Below are 13,883 nucleotides of genomic sequence, written 5' to 3' on the forward strand. Positions count from 1 at the left end.
CTGGACTGGGAATGATTAACTCCTCACTGTGAGCAGAGGAAGCCACACCCCCTCATCCCTATTGGGCATGCTCCAGGTGTAACACCAGTATAAGAGGGAGCAGCCCAGCTCAGTCTGGGTTGACCGCTGGAGAGGAAGGATGCTCCTTTCGAGCTTCTACCCAGAAACCACTGATGCCCCGGACTGCAGAAGCCAGAGGAGCCAAGACCCAAGCAGATACCCATCTACCTGTGGATGCCCCAGGGAGGTCTGAGCTACAGTCAGTTGCACCACCAAAGGAACCCAGAGACCCCAAAGTCGCGCAGACTGCCACCAGGAGTAACACAATACGAAGTAGCCCAGAGGGGGACTATCCATCCAGTTGAGCAGGGAGGACCCAGTCCCCCTACCTGTCCACCACCCCCATGGGCCTCTAGGCCACACAGTCCTGCCTGGAGGGCAACTCTGTTGAGTCTGGCTGCCAGGCCTTACTGCCTCATGAACCCAAGTATCTCTGTTGACTGTGGTCGCTAGGCCTTGCTGCCCTACAAACCCATGGTATCTCTATGGACTTTGGCCACTAGGACTCACTGCCCTAAAGAGAAGAGCTAGCCCCGACATAGATCATGTGACCCTACCACCCTGTGGATCAGGGCAATTACACTGGGCCTTAGAGCCCTGCCACTTAGGGCAACTCTATGGACTTCAGCCCTTAGGTCTATCTGTCTAGAGACAGAGGGCAGCTTGAAGGATGGGGTGAACTCACTCTGCACTGGACGGAGTCTCCCCAACCCTGTCAAAGAAAGTAAAACTGTTGTAAGGGTGTCTGCTAATGTTACTTTGGCATAGAGCTGTACTGCACATCACTGTGTTGGATCCAGACAGATACTTGCTGTCAACCAAATAATTTACTGGAATATGGACATTGACCTAGCGATTTATTAGATATGTGGTGAAGAACACCTACATCAGTGTCTGAAAATGGGTTATGTCTAGACCCCAGAATTTTTAAAAATACTGACAGTTTGGTGAAACCCGCTAACCTGCGAGATTCTGTGATTTTCAGGAGAATGAATGAATCTGGACTCCCATTAGCTGTGTCAGATGAATTGGTTTTAATGTTGATCCCTGGAGGACCCCAGAGGATATGATACAGGGAGGAATAGCAGAGATATCGATGGCTAGAACTATATCCAAACATCAAAACATGGCTCCACAATCTAAACAGCTGAATATGACTCCAGCAACTTCACTTCTGAGCTAAGTTCCTGATAGAAAGGAGAGAGCAAAGGATGGGCCAAGCTGCAAGATCTTGGCATGCAGGAACACAAAAAATGACCTGTAATGTAATTCTCTATGACTCCAGGTCTAGTGTAAGGGGATCTGCTAATGAGAAACAACAAAACCACAAAAACACAGCTATAAATTCCACCTTGGATGATTGAACTGAACTTGATTGAACCCTGACTGAACTGAACTTCTTATCTTGAAAATCAGTCACTGCTAACTCTAAGACTCAATTGGGAAATCCACATCTACCCTGCTTCTACCTGATGATTAGTAGAGGCTCTTGTAAATATATTTTCTTCTACTGAGTGGCAGTTCCATTAATTGACATTAAATACTTTTTACAAAATACATAAATCTGTTCCTATTCATGGGAAAGACAGTTCTAAGTCTCCTGTTTGGGGTTTAGTGTGTGCTATTGGTGAGTTCCACCTTTTCCTAGAAGAGGAGAACAAAGGTGAGACAAAATTATGGTGGTCAACAAATAGTTACAAAAGTGGTGCTGTAAGGAGGGCTTTGGGATGTTTGACCACTGGGAGGCATTCATGGACAGAGGACTGTTATCGTGGGATGGACTCCACCTGAGTAGGGAGGGAAATAGACTTCTTGGATAGAGGTTGGCACAAATGATAAAGAGAACTTTAAACTAGGAACTCACGGAAGATGATTGGGAGATGCTAATCTAATCTCCACACTTGATTTTAATGTTACAAGAGAGGAAAATCAAGTAATAAAGGATAGAGCAATGGAGAAAGGAACAGTAGTGGGCATAACATAAGAGGAATGATAGCTTCGTTGGTATTAGTACTAACAGTCAGGTAGGTGGTACTGGCAGTAGAATGACTATCCAATTGGGAAAGGAATGTGGGCGAAGCCAAGCAGCAGCAATTAAGATGTTTGTACACCAATGCATGGAGCCTGGATAACAAAATGGAGGAACTAGAACTAGTGGTGCAGGAAGTGAAACAAGATGTTGTAAAAAGCAACAAAGAGTCCTGTGAAACCTTATAGACTAACATATGTATTGGAGCATAAGCTTTTGTGGATCTGTACATGCCTCTGACAAAGTGGGTATTCACCCATGAAAGCTTGTGCTCCAATACATCTGTTAGTCTATTAGGTGCCACAGGACTCTTCATTGCTTTTTACAGATCCAGACTAACACGACTACCCCTCTGATACAAGATATTATAAGGATAACAGAAATATGGTGGAATAGTAGTCATGACTGGAGTACAGATATTGAAGGATGTGTGCTGTGCAGGAAAGACAGAAATAAAGGCAAAGTTGGTGGCGTAGCATTGTATATTAAAGATGAGGTAGACTGTAAAGAAATTAGAAGTGATTGAATGAATAAGACGGAGCCGTTTGGGCCAAAATCACTTTGGGAAAGAGAGCTACTAGAGGTTCCACTGGGATAGTGTTTGGCATATTCTGCAGACCCCCAGGATCTGTTTTGGATATGGATAGAGACCTCATTAATGTTTTTAAAGAAATAAATTCTATTGGGAATTGTGTGATCATGGGAGACTTTAATTTCCCGGCTATAGCTTTGAGGACAAGTGCTACTAATAATAGTAGGGCCCAGATTTTCCTGGATGTGATTGCTGACAGATTTCTTCACCAAATAGTCAGTGACCCAACAAAGGTGATTCCCTTTTAGTTTTGGTATTGGTGAGTAGTGAGGACGTTGTGGAAGAAATGGTTGTAGAGGACAACTTTGGTTAGTGATCATGAGCTAATTCACTTTGAACTAAATGGAAGGCTAAACAAAAACAGATCTGCAAGTAGGGTCCTTGATTGCAAAAGGGCTAACTTAAAAAAAAAAAGTGGGGGGGGAATTGGACTGAACTGAAGAACTCAAGGATCTGTATGTGGAGGAGTCTTGAAATGACTTTATCAAAGTTGCAGGAACTATCTGAAGCCTGCATCCCAAGCAAGAGGGAAAAATTCATAGGGAACTGTTGCAGACCCAGCTGGATGAGCAAACATCTCAAACAGGTGGTTGAGAGAGCGCCTACAAGGAATGGAAGATGGGATGGATGAGCAAGGAAAGCTACCTCTTGGAGGTCAGAAAGTGTAGGGATAAAGTGAGAAAGGCCAAAAGCCAAGCAGAGTAGGACCTTGCAAAAGGGAATCAAAACCAATAGTAAAAGATTCTATAGCTATATAAATAAAAAGAAAACAAGGAAAGAAGTGGGACCACTAAGCACTGAGGATGGGGTGGAGATCAAAGATAATCTAGGCATGTCCCAACACCTAAACAAATACTTTGCCTCAGTTTTTAATAAGGCTAATGAAGAGTTTAGAGGTAGTGGCAGGGTGGCTAACGGGAACGAGGATATTGAGGTAGAAATTAATACATCCAAGATGGAAGTCAAACTCGAACAGCCTGATGGGATGAAATTGGGGGGTTTAGATAATTTTCATCCAAGAATACTAAAGGAAATATGAAATGGAAATTGCAAGCCCAGTAGCAAGGATTTGTAATGAATCTGTATACTTGGGGATTGAACCCGATGAATGGAGAATTGCTAATATAGTTCCTATTTTTAAGAATGGGGAAAAAGGTGATCTGAGAAACTTCAGACCTGTTAATTTGACCTCAGTTGTATGCAAGGCCTTGGAACAAATTTTGAAAGAGAAAGTAGTTAAGAACATAGAGATGAACGGTAATTGGGGTAAAATACCACATGGTTATACAAAAGGTCGACCATGCCAGACCAACCTGATCTCCTTTTTTGAGAGAACTGGTTTTTTTAGACAAAGGAAATGCAGTAGATCTAATCTACCTGGATTTCAGTAAGACATTTGATACAGTTTCACATGGGAAATGATTAGTTAAATTGGAGAAGATGGGGATTAATATGAGAATTGAAAGGTGGATAAGAAACTGGCTGAAGGGGAGACTAGAGACTACAATAGGTCATACTGTCAGGCTGGAAGGAGGTTACTAATGGAGTTCCTCAGGGATCAGTCTTGGGATCAATCTTATTTAACATTGTTACTGAAGACCTTGACACAAAAAGTGGAATCGTGCTAATAAAATTTGTGGATGACACAAAGTTGGGACATATTACTAATATGGAGGAGGACCAGAATATCATACAAGAAGATTTGGATGACTTTGTAAACTGGAGTAGTAGAAATGGGATGAAATTTAATAGTGAAAAGTTCAAGGTCATGCATTTAAGGACTAACAACAAGAATTTTTGCTATAGGCTGAGGACATATCAGTTGGAAGTGATGAGGAGGAAAAAGACCTGGGTGTACTGGTTGATCATAGGATGAATGAGCCACCAATGTGATGTGGCCATGAAAAAGGCTAGTGCAGTCTTAGGATGCATCGGGTGAGATATCTCCAGTAGAGACAGGGCAGTGTTAGTACCATTATATATGGCACTGATGAGATCTTATCTGGAATACTGTGTGCAGTTCTGGTCTCCCATGTTGAAGGAAGATGAATTCAAGCTGGAACAGGTGCTGAGAAGGGCTACTAGGATGATCCGAGGAAAGGAAAACCTATCTTATGAAACTCAAAGAGCTTGGCTTGTTTAGCCTAACCAAAAGAAGGCTGAGGGGAGATATGATTGCTCTCAGTAAATACATCAGAGGGATAAATACCAGTGAGGGGGAGAGAGAGAAGTTAAGTGCCAGTGTGGACAGAAGAAAAAATGGATATAAACTGGCCCTGTCATAAACAGATAGCTAAGGGTTAATGTCTCTTTCACCTGAAACACCTGACCAGAGAACCAATCAGGAAACCGGATTTTTTCAACCTTGGGTGGAGGGAAGTGTGTCTCTGAGTCTTTGTTTCTGCCTGCCTGCTTCCTCTGAGCTTTGGAGAAGTAGTTCTATTTTCTAATCTTCTGTTTCTAAGTGTAAGGACAAAGAGATCAGATAGTAAGTTCTATGGTTTCTTTTCTTTGGTATTTGCATGAATATAAGTGCTGGAATGCTTTGATTTGTATTCTTTTTGAATAAGGCTGTTTATTCAATATTCTTTTAAGCAATTGACCCTGTGTTGTATCATTTTAATACAGAGAGAACATTTGTATTTTTTCTTTCTTTTTATATAAAGTTTTCTTTTAAGACCTGTTGGAGTTTTTCTTTACTTCAGGGAAATTAAGTCTGTACTCACCAGGGAATTGGTGGGAGGAAGAAATCAAGGGGAGAGCTGTGTGTTGGATTGCTAGCCTGATTTGGCATTTCCTCTGGGTGAAGAGGAAAGTGCTTTTGTTCCAGGATTGGGAACGGAGAGGGGGAATCACTCGGCATAGTTTCACAGAGCTTGTGTCTGGGTATCTCTCCAGGAGCATCTGGAGGGGGAAAGGGAAAAAGGATTATTTCCCTTTGTTGTGAGACTCAAGGGATTTGGGTCTTGGGTCCCCAGGGAAGGTTTTTCAGTGGGACCAGAGTGCCCCAAAACACTCTAATTTTTTGGGTGGTGGCAGCAGTACCAGGTCCAAGCTGGTAACTAAGCTTGGAGGTTTTCATGCTAACCCCCAAATTTTGGACGCTAAGGTCCAGAATCTGGGAATAAGGTTATAACATGGTGTAGCAGCGGCGGGATATAGACAGAATCCAGAAGCCAGTAGGAATATTATATTTTTCTTTTCTCTGCTAAGGGCTTTTTAGCAGAGAGAAATAGTTTGGTTTTAAAAGGGAACCAGAGAGAATTTTTTTTTCTGCTCTCTCTAGCAGTTGTGGTTTGCATATTAAGCGAGAAGACTGTTAAGGGTCTTTTGTCATGCAATAGCCCTCCCATTAGCAGGCAAGTACCAGCACTTATATGCATGCAAATAAAGTGGTTTTTCTGGTTTCCCTTCATTGAACATTAGCTAGAGAGAAAAGGAAAAAAGCACTGTTGCTAGGCAGACTTCAGGAGGCAACAGAGAGCCTGCAGTTCAGAAAATAAACACCGGAGGGCACCCCAACACAAGAAAACAGGAACCATGACTTCTAAGGCAAAGATTGACGCCGAAGGACAAATCAAAGACGCTGAACACAGGCGACAGATGGAGATGAAAGAAAAGGAAGAAAGCCTCAAACTGGCAGCCTTCCAAAGAGAACAGGCAGCCCAAGAGGCAGCACACAAAAGAAAACTAGAAGAAGAAGAGGTGGCCTACCGAAGGAAACAAGCAGAAGATGAGGCAGCCCACCGCCGAGAAATGGAAAAGCACCAAAAGAAATGGAAAAGCACCAAAAAGAAATGGAAAAACAACAAAAAGAAATGGAAAAACAACAAAAAGAGAATGAAGAGAAGGAAAAACAGAGAAAACATGAACTGGAGATGGCAAAAGCTGGGCTGCATGTGCCAGCCAACCCTAACAACCCGGCGCCAATTATTGCTCCCCAGCACAGGAAATTTCCCACCTACAAGGCAGGTGATGACACCGAGGCCTTCTTGGAAAATTTTGAAAGAGCCTGTCTTGGGTACAGCATCCCCGAAGACCAGTACATGGTAGAATTAAGGCCACACCTCAGTGGACCTTTAGCAGAGGTGGCAGCTGAAATGCCCAAGCCGCAAATGAATGACTATAAACTTTTTCAAACCAAGGCCAGATACAGGATGGGGATAACCCCAGATCATGCCCGTCGGCGCTTCAGAACCCAAAAATGGAAACCAGAGGTGTCATTTCCCAAACACGCCTACTACATTGCAAAAAACTATGAGGCCTGGTTAACAGGAAACAACATTCAAACCTTGGAAGAAGTGAACCTCCTCATACAAATGGAGCAGTTCTTGGATGGTGTTCCTGAAGACATCACACGGTACATACAAGATAGAAATCCCAAAACTATCGCTGAGGCGGGGGAGATTGGAGCCAAATGGATGGAACTGGCAGAAAGCAAAAAAGCTACTGTCAAGGGGAACGATTACCCCAGGGGGCACACAGACCATAAACCCTACAACCGAGGACAGCCAAAGACCCTCCATACCACCCAAGTAAAGCCACAGATACCCTACTCTTCAACCTCACCAGTCTCCAGTAACTCACCTCGGCCCAGTGACCCATCAGATGGAAGATGCTTTAAGTGTAATGAACTGGGACATATCAAGGCCAACTGTCCCAAGAACACCATGCGAGTGCAATTCATTACACCACCATCACACCAAAGATCCCCAGGCCCGGATGCCTCTCAAATACCCTTGGAGCGAAGGGAAAATTTGAGAGTGGGCGGAAAGAAGGTTACTGCGTGGAGAGACACGGGGGCACAAGTGTCAGCTATCCACCAATCCTTCGTTGACCCCAAATTCATCAACCCAAAAGCCAAAGTTACAATTTACCCCTTCATGTCACAAGCTGTGGACTTGCCTACAGCTCAACTGCCTGTCCAGTACAAAGGCTGGTCAGGAATGTGGACTTTTGCAGTCTATGACAATTATCCTATCCCCATGCTACTGGGGGAAGACTTGGCCAACCAGGTGAGGCGGGCCAAGAGAGTGGGAATGGTTACCCGTAGCCAAACCAGGCAAGCTTCCAGACCCATTCCTGTTCCTGAGCCGTCCACAGACGCCCCGTCTGTGTTACCAGAGACCCAGACAGAGGTAGTGGACCCGGATTCCATGCCTACCACTGAAACAGCCACAGCATCTCCAGTCCCAGGCCCGGAACTGGAACAGCAACCAGCACCAGCAAGTGCAACCACATCTTCAAACTCAACGCCAGAGGGCGCCAGCGAGCCAGAACTGGCAGAAGCACACGACAGCCATACCCAAAAGGCTCAGCCAGAGCCTGAAATACCCTCAGGTGCACCAGCGGAGAGCGGTTCACCAGCAACGGAAACAACCCCATCACCTACATCGCTTCCAGAGGGACCAAGCCCAAGTCCACAGTCTGAGGAAGAACTGGTGACCCCAGCCTCAAGGGAACAGTTCCAGGCTGAGCAGGAAGCAGATGACAGCCTTCAGAAAGCGTGGGCGGCGGCACGGAGCACCCCACCGCCTCTCAGCTCTTCTAATCGATCCCGGTTTGTTATAGACCAAGGACTTTTATACAAGGAAATTCTTTCTGGTGGACACCGGGAAGAATGGCAGCCGCAAAAACAGTTGGTGGTTCCAACTAAGTACCGGGAGAAGCTCTTAAGCTTAGCCCATGATCATCCCAGTGGCCATGCTGGGGTGAACAGAACCAAGGACCGGTTGGGGAAGTCCTTCCACTGGGAGGGGATGGGCAAGGACGTTGCCAAGTATGTCCGGTCTTGTGAGGTATGCCAAAGAGTGGGAAAGCCTCAAGACCAGGTCAAGGCCCCTCTCCAGCCACTCCCCATAATTGAGGTCCCATTTCAGCGAGTAGCTGTGGATATTCTGGGCCCTTTCCCAAAAAAGACGCCCAGAGGAAAGCAGTATGTACTGACTTTAGTGGACTTTGCTACCCGATGGCCAGAAGCAGTAGCTCTAGGCAACACCAGGGCTAACACTGTATGCCTGGCCCTAACAGACATCTTTGCCAGGGTAGGTTGGCCCTCTGACATCCTTACAGATTCAGGGTCTAATTTCCTGGCAGGGACCATGGAAAAACTGTGGGAAACTCATGGGGTGAATCACTTGGTTGCCACCCCGTACCACCATCAAACCAATGGCCTGGTGGAAAGGTTCAGTGGAACTTTGGGGGCCATGATAAGAAAATTCATCAACGAATTCTCCAATAATTGGGACCTAGTGTTGCAGCATTTGCTGTTTGCCTACAGGGCTGTACCACATCCCAGTTTAGGGTTTTCACCATTTGAACTTGTGTATGGTCACGAGGTTAAGGGGCCATTACAGTTGGTGAAGCAGCAATGGGAGGGGTTTACGCCTTCTCCAGGAACTAACATTCTGGACTTTGTAAGCAACCTACAAAGCACCCTCCGACACTCTTTAGCCCTTGCTAGAGAGAACCTAAAGGATGCTCAAGAAGAGCAAAAGGCCTGGTATGACAGACATGCCAGAGAACGTTCCTTCAAGGTAGGAGACCAGGTTATGGTCTTGAAGGCGCAACAGGCCCATAAGATGGAAGCATCATGGGAAGGGCCATTCACGGTCCAAGAGCGCCTGGGAGCTGTAAACTACCTCATAGCATTTCCCAATTCCTCACTAAAGCCTAAAGTGTACCATGTTAATTCTCTCAAGCCTTTCTATTCCAGAGACTTACAGGTTTGTCAGTTTACAGTCCAGGGAGATGATGCTGAGTGGCCTGACGGTGTCTACTACGACGGAAAAAAAGACGGTGGCGTGGAAGAGGTAAACCTCTCAACCACCCTGGAACGTCTGCAGCGGCAACAAATCAAGGAGCTGTGCACTAGCTTCGCCCCATTGTTCTCAGCCACCCCAGGACGGACTGAACGGGCATACCACTCCATTGATACAGGTAATGCTCACCCAATCAGAACCCCACCCTACCGGGTGTCTCCTCATGCCCAAGCTGCTATAGAACGGGAGATCCAGAACATGCTACAGATGGGTATAATCCGCCCATCTACCAGTGCATGGGCATCTCCAGTGGTTCTGGTACCCAAACCAGATGGGGAAATACGCTTTTGCGTGGACTACCGTAAGCTAAATGCTGTAACTCGTCCGGACAACTATCCGATGCCACGTACTGATGAGCTATTGGAAAAGTTGGGACGTGCCCAGTTCATCTCTACAATAGACTTAACCAAGGGGTACTGGCAAGTACCGCTAGATGAACCTGCCAAGGAGAGGTCAGCATTCGTCACCCATGCGGGGGTGTATGAATTCAATGTCCTTCCTTTCGGCCTTCGAAATGCACCCGCCACCTTCCAGAGGCTGGTAGATGGTCTACTAGCTGGACTGGGAGAATTTGCAGTTGCCTACCTCGATGATGTGGCCATTTTTTCAGACTCCTGGCCCGAACACCTACTCCACCTGGAAAAGGTCTTTGAGCGCATCAGGCAGGCAGGACTAACTGTTAAGGCCAAAAAGTGTCAAATAGGCCAAAACAGAGTAACTTACCTGGGGCACCAGGTGGGTCGAGGAACCATAAACCCCCTACAGGCCAAGGTGGATGCTATCCAAAAGTGGCCTGTCCCAAGGTCAAAGAAACAGGTCCAATCCTTCTTAGGCTTGGCCAGATACTACAGGCGATTTGTACCACACTACAGCCAAATCGCTGCCCCATTAACCGACCTAACCAAAAAGACCCAGCCAAATGCCGTTAAGTGGACTAATGAGTGTCAAGAGGCCTTTACCCAGCTTAAGGCGATGCTCATGTCTGACCCTGTGCTCAGGGCCCCGGACTTTAACAAGCCATTCCTAGTAACCACAGATGCATCTGAGCGTGGTATAGGAGCAGTGCTCATGCAGGAAGCAACAGATCACAACTTCCATCCTGTCGTGTTTCTCAGCAAGAAACTGTCTGAGAGGGAAAGTCACTGGTCAGTCAGTGAAAAGGAATGCTATGCCATTGTGTACGCCCTGGAAAAGCTACGCCCATATGTTTGGGGACGGCGGTTCCAACTACAAACTGACCATGCTGCACTAAAGTGGCTTCATACTGCCAAGGGGAACAACAAGAAACTTCTTTGTTGGAATTTAGCTCTCCAAGATTTTGATTTTGAAATTCAACACATCACAGGAGCTTCTAACAAAGTTGCTGATGCACTCTCCCGTGAGAGTTTCCCAGAATCCAGTAGTTAAAAAGTGTTCTTAAAATGTAAAAGTCTGTTAGTTATATACTTAGTAGTATATGTAAAGGTGCATGTGTTGTATTAATCTGTTTATTTTCAAGTTCTAGAAGGAAATTGCCGCCAGTGAGCTTCCCCACTGTCTGCAATTTGGGGGGCGTGTCATAAACAGATAGCTAAGGGTTAATGTCTCTTTCACCTGAAACACCTGACCAGAGAACCAATCAGGAAACCGGATTTTTTCAACCTTGGGTGGAGGGAAGTGTGTCTCTGAGTCTTTGTTTCTGCCTGCCTGCTTCCTCTGAGCTTTGGAGAAGTAGTTCTATTTTCTAATCTTCTGTTTCTAAGTGTAAGGACAAAGAGATCAGATAGTAAGTTCTATGGTTTCTTTTCTTTGGTATTTGCATGAATATAAGTGCTGGAATGCTTTGATTTGTATTCTTTTTGAATAAGGCTGTTTATTCAATATTCTTTTAAGCAATTGACCCTGTGTTGTATCATTTTAATACAGAGAGAACATTTGTATTTTTTCTTTCTTTTTATATAAAGTTTTCTTTTAAGACCTGTTGGAGTTTTTCTTTACTTCAGGGAAATTAAGTCTGTACTCACCAGGGAATTGGTGGGAGGAAGAAATCAAGGGGAGAGCTGTGTGTTGGATTGCTAGCCTGATTTGGCATTTCCTCTGGGTGAAGAGGAAAGTGCTTTTGTTCCAGGATTGGGAACGGAGAGGGGGAATCACTCGGCGTAGTTTCACAGAGCTTGTGTCTGGGTATCTCTCCAGGAGCATCTGGAGGGGGAAAGGGAAAAAGGATTATTTCCCTTTGTTGTGAGACTCAAGGGATTTGGGTCTTGGGTCCCCAGGGAAGGTTTTTCAGTGGGACCAGAGTGCCCCAAAACACTCTAATTTTTTGGGTGGTGGCAGCAGTACCAGGTCCAAGCTGGTAACTAAGCTTGGAGGTTTTCATGCTAACCCCCAAATTTTGGACGCTAAGGTCCAGAATCTGGGAATAAGGTTATAACAGGCCCTCAAAAGTTTGGGTTTGAAATTAGACAAAGGCTTTTAATGATCAGAGGAGTAAAGCTCTGGAACAGCCTTCCAAGGGGAGCAGTGGAGACAAAAAATCCTAACTGATTTAAAGACTGAGTTTGATAAGTTTATGGAGGGGATGGCTATAATGAGACTTCCTACAATGGCATGTAGCCGATCTATGACTGCTAGCAGAAATTATCTCCAATGCTTGATGATGGGACACTAGATGGGAAGGACTCTGAGTTACTACAGAGAATTCTTTCACAGGTGTCTGGCTGGTGAGTCTTGCCCACAGTTCAGGGTCTAACTGATTGCCATACAATATTTGGGGTCAGGAAGGAATTTTACCCCCGGTCTGATTGGCAGAGACCCTGAGGGTTTTTCACCTTCCTCTGTAGCATATGGCACGGTCACTTTCAGGTTTAAACTAGTGTAAATGGCAGTCTCTCTGTAACTTGAAGTCTTTAAATCGTGATTTGATAACTTCAGTAACTCAGCCAAAGGTTAGGAGTCTATTACAGGAGTGGATGAGTGAGGTTCTGTCACCTGCAGTGGGCTGGAGGTCAGACTAGATCAGAGGTTCTCAGACTTTTTTTTGCTGAGCCCCACTTTGAATATATTTCATACTGTGATGACGCACACACCCCAAAAGTGAGAGCAAATTACTGTGCATACTCATAGGACCACCAAATTAAGTGTGTAATCATTGGTTGTTTGAAGGAGCGTGTGCTGTAGCTGGCAGTTGGAGGCTGAGCTACAAAGGAAGGTTTGAAAGCTAGAAGCCTCTGGTAATTGGCTGAGCCTTAACCAGTGGGCGGGTGTCATAAACAGATAGCTAAGGGTTAATGTCTCTTTCACCTGAAACACCTGACCAGAGAACCAATCAGGAAACCGGATTTTTTCAACTTTGGGTGGAGGGAATTGTGTGTCTGAGGTCTTTGTTTTCTGTCTGCCTGCTTTCTCTGAGCTTTGGAGAAGTAGTTCTGCTTTCTAATCTTTTGTTTCTAAGTGTAAGGACAAAGAGATCAGATAGTAAGTTATATGGTTTCGTTTCTTTGGTATTTGCATGAATATAAGTGCTGGAGTGCTTTGATTTGTATTCTTTTTGAATAAGGCTGTTTATTCAATATTCTTTTAAGAAATTGCCCTGTATTGTATCATCTTAATACAGAGAGACCATTTGTATTTTTTCTTTCCTTTTTTTATAAAGCTTTCTTTTAAGACCTGTTGGAGTTTTTCTTTACTTCAGGGAAATTGAGTCTGTACTCACCAGGGAATTGGTGGGAGGAAGAAATCAGGGGGATCGGTGTGTGTTGAATTGGCTAGCCTGATTTTGCATTTCCTCTGGGTGAAGAGGAAAGTACTTTTGTTTCCAGGATTGGAAACGGAGAGGGCAAGTCACTCTGTTTGGATTCACAGAGCTTGTGTCTGTGTATCTCTCCAGGAGCACCTGGAGGGGGGAAGGGAAAAAGGATTATTTCCCTTTGTTGTGAGACTCAAGGGATTTGGGTCTTGGGGTCCCCAGGGAAGGTTTTTCAGGGGGACCAGAGTGCCCCAAAACACTCTAATTTTTTGGGTGGTGGCAGCAAGTACCAGGTCCAAGCTGGTAACTAAGCTTGGAGGTTTTCATGCTAACCCCCATATTTTGGACGCTAAGGTCCAGATCTGGGACTAAGGTTATGTCAGCGGGGCATTCACTCAAGCCAGGGCTTTATAAAGCCGCGCGCAAGCGACCAGGGGCTGCTAACAGGGAGTTTCACAAGGGAGTTTGGAAGGGGAGTAGGAAGGGAGCGGGGTCCCTTGTCGGTCCTATCTGTGACCCGTTAGTCCCTTGAAAACCTATAAGCCAAACTACATCCAAAACCTTTCTCTTTAAAGCAGAGCAGAGCAGACAGGGAGCTGCAGACAGGGGAGTTTGAGAGGGAGTTTGACAGAAGGAGTCTTACGATGGTTAGGA

At 45.3% G+C, this 13,883-nt stretch overlaps 1 protein-coding gene across 3 annotated transcripts in view; it reads left to right on the forward strand.

The window, feature by feature from the left end:
- Positions 1-13,883, forward strand: part of MAP3K13 (mitogen-activated protein kinase kinase kinase 13) — a 159,989-nt gene that overhangs the window by 97,248 nt on the left and 48,858 nt on the right. The gene's annotated exons all lie outside the window — the stretch shown is intronic.

Source organism: Gopherus evgoodei, chromosome 9 (assembly GCF_007399415.2).
Source record: "Gopherus evgoodei ecotype Sinaloan lineage chromosome 9, rGopEvg1_v1.p, whole genome shotgun sequence".
Lineage (NCBI taxonomy): Eukaryota > Metazoa > Chordata > Testudines > Testudinidae > Gopherus > Gopherus evgoodei.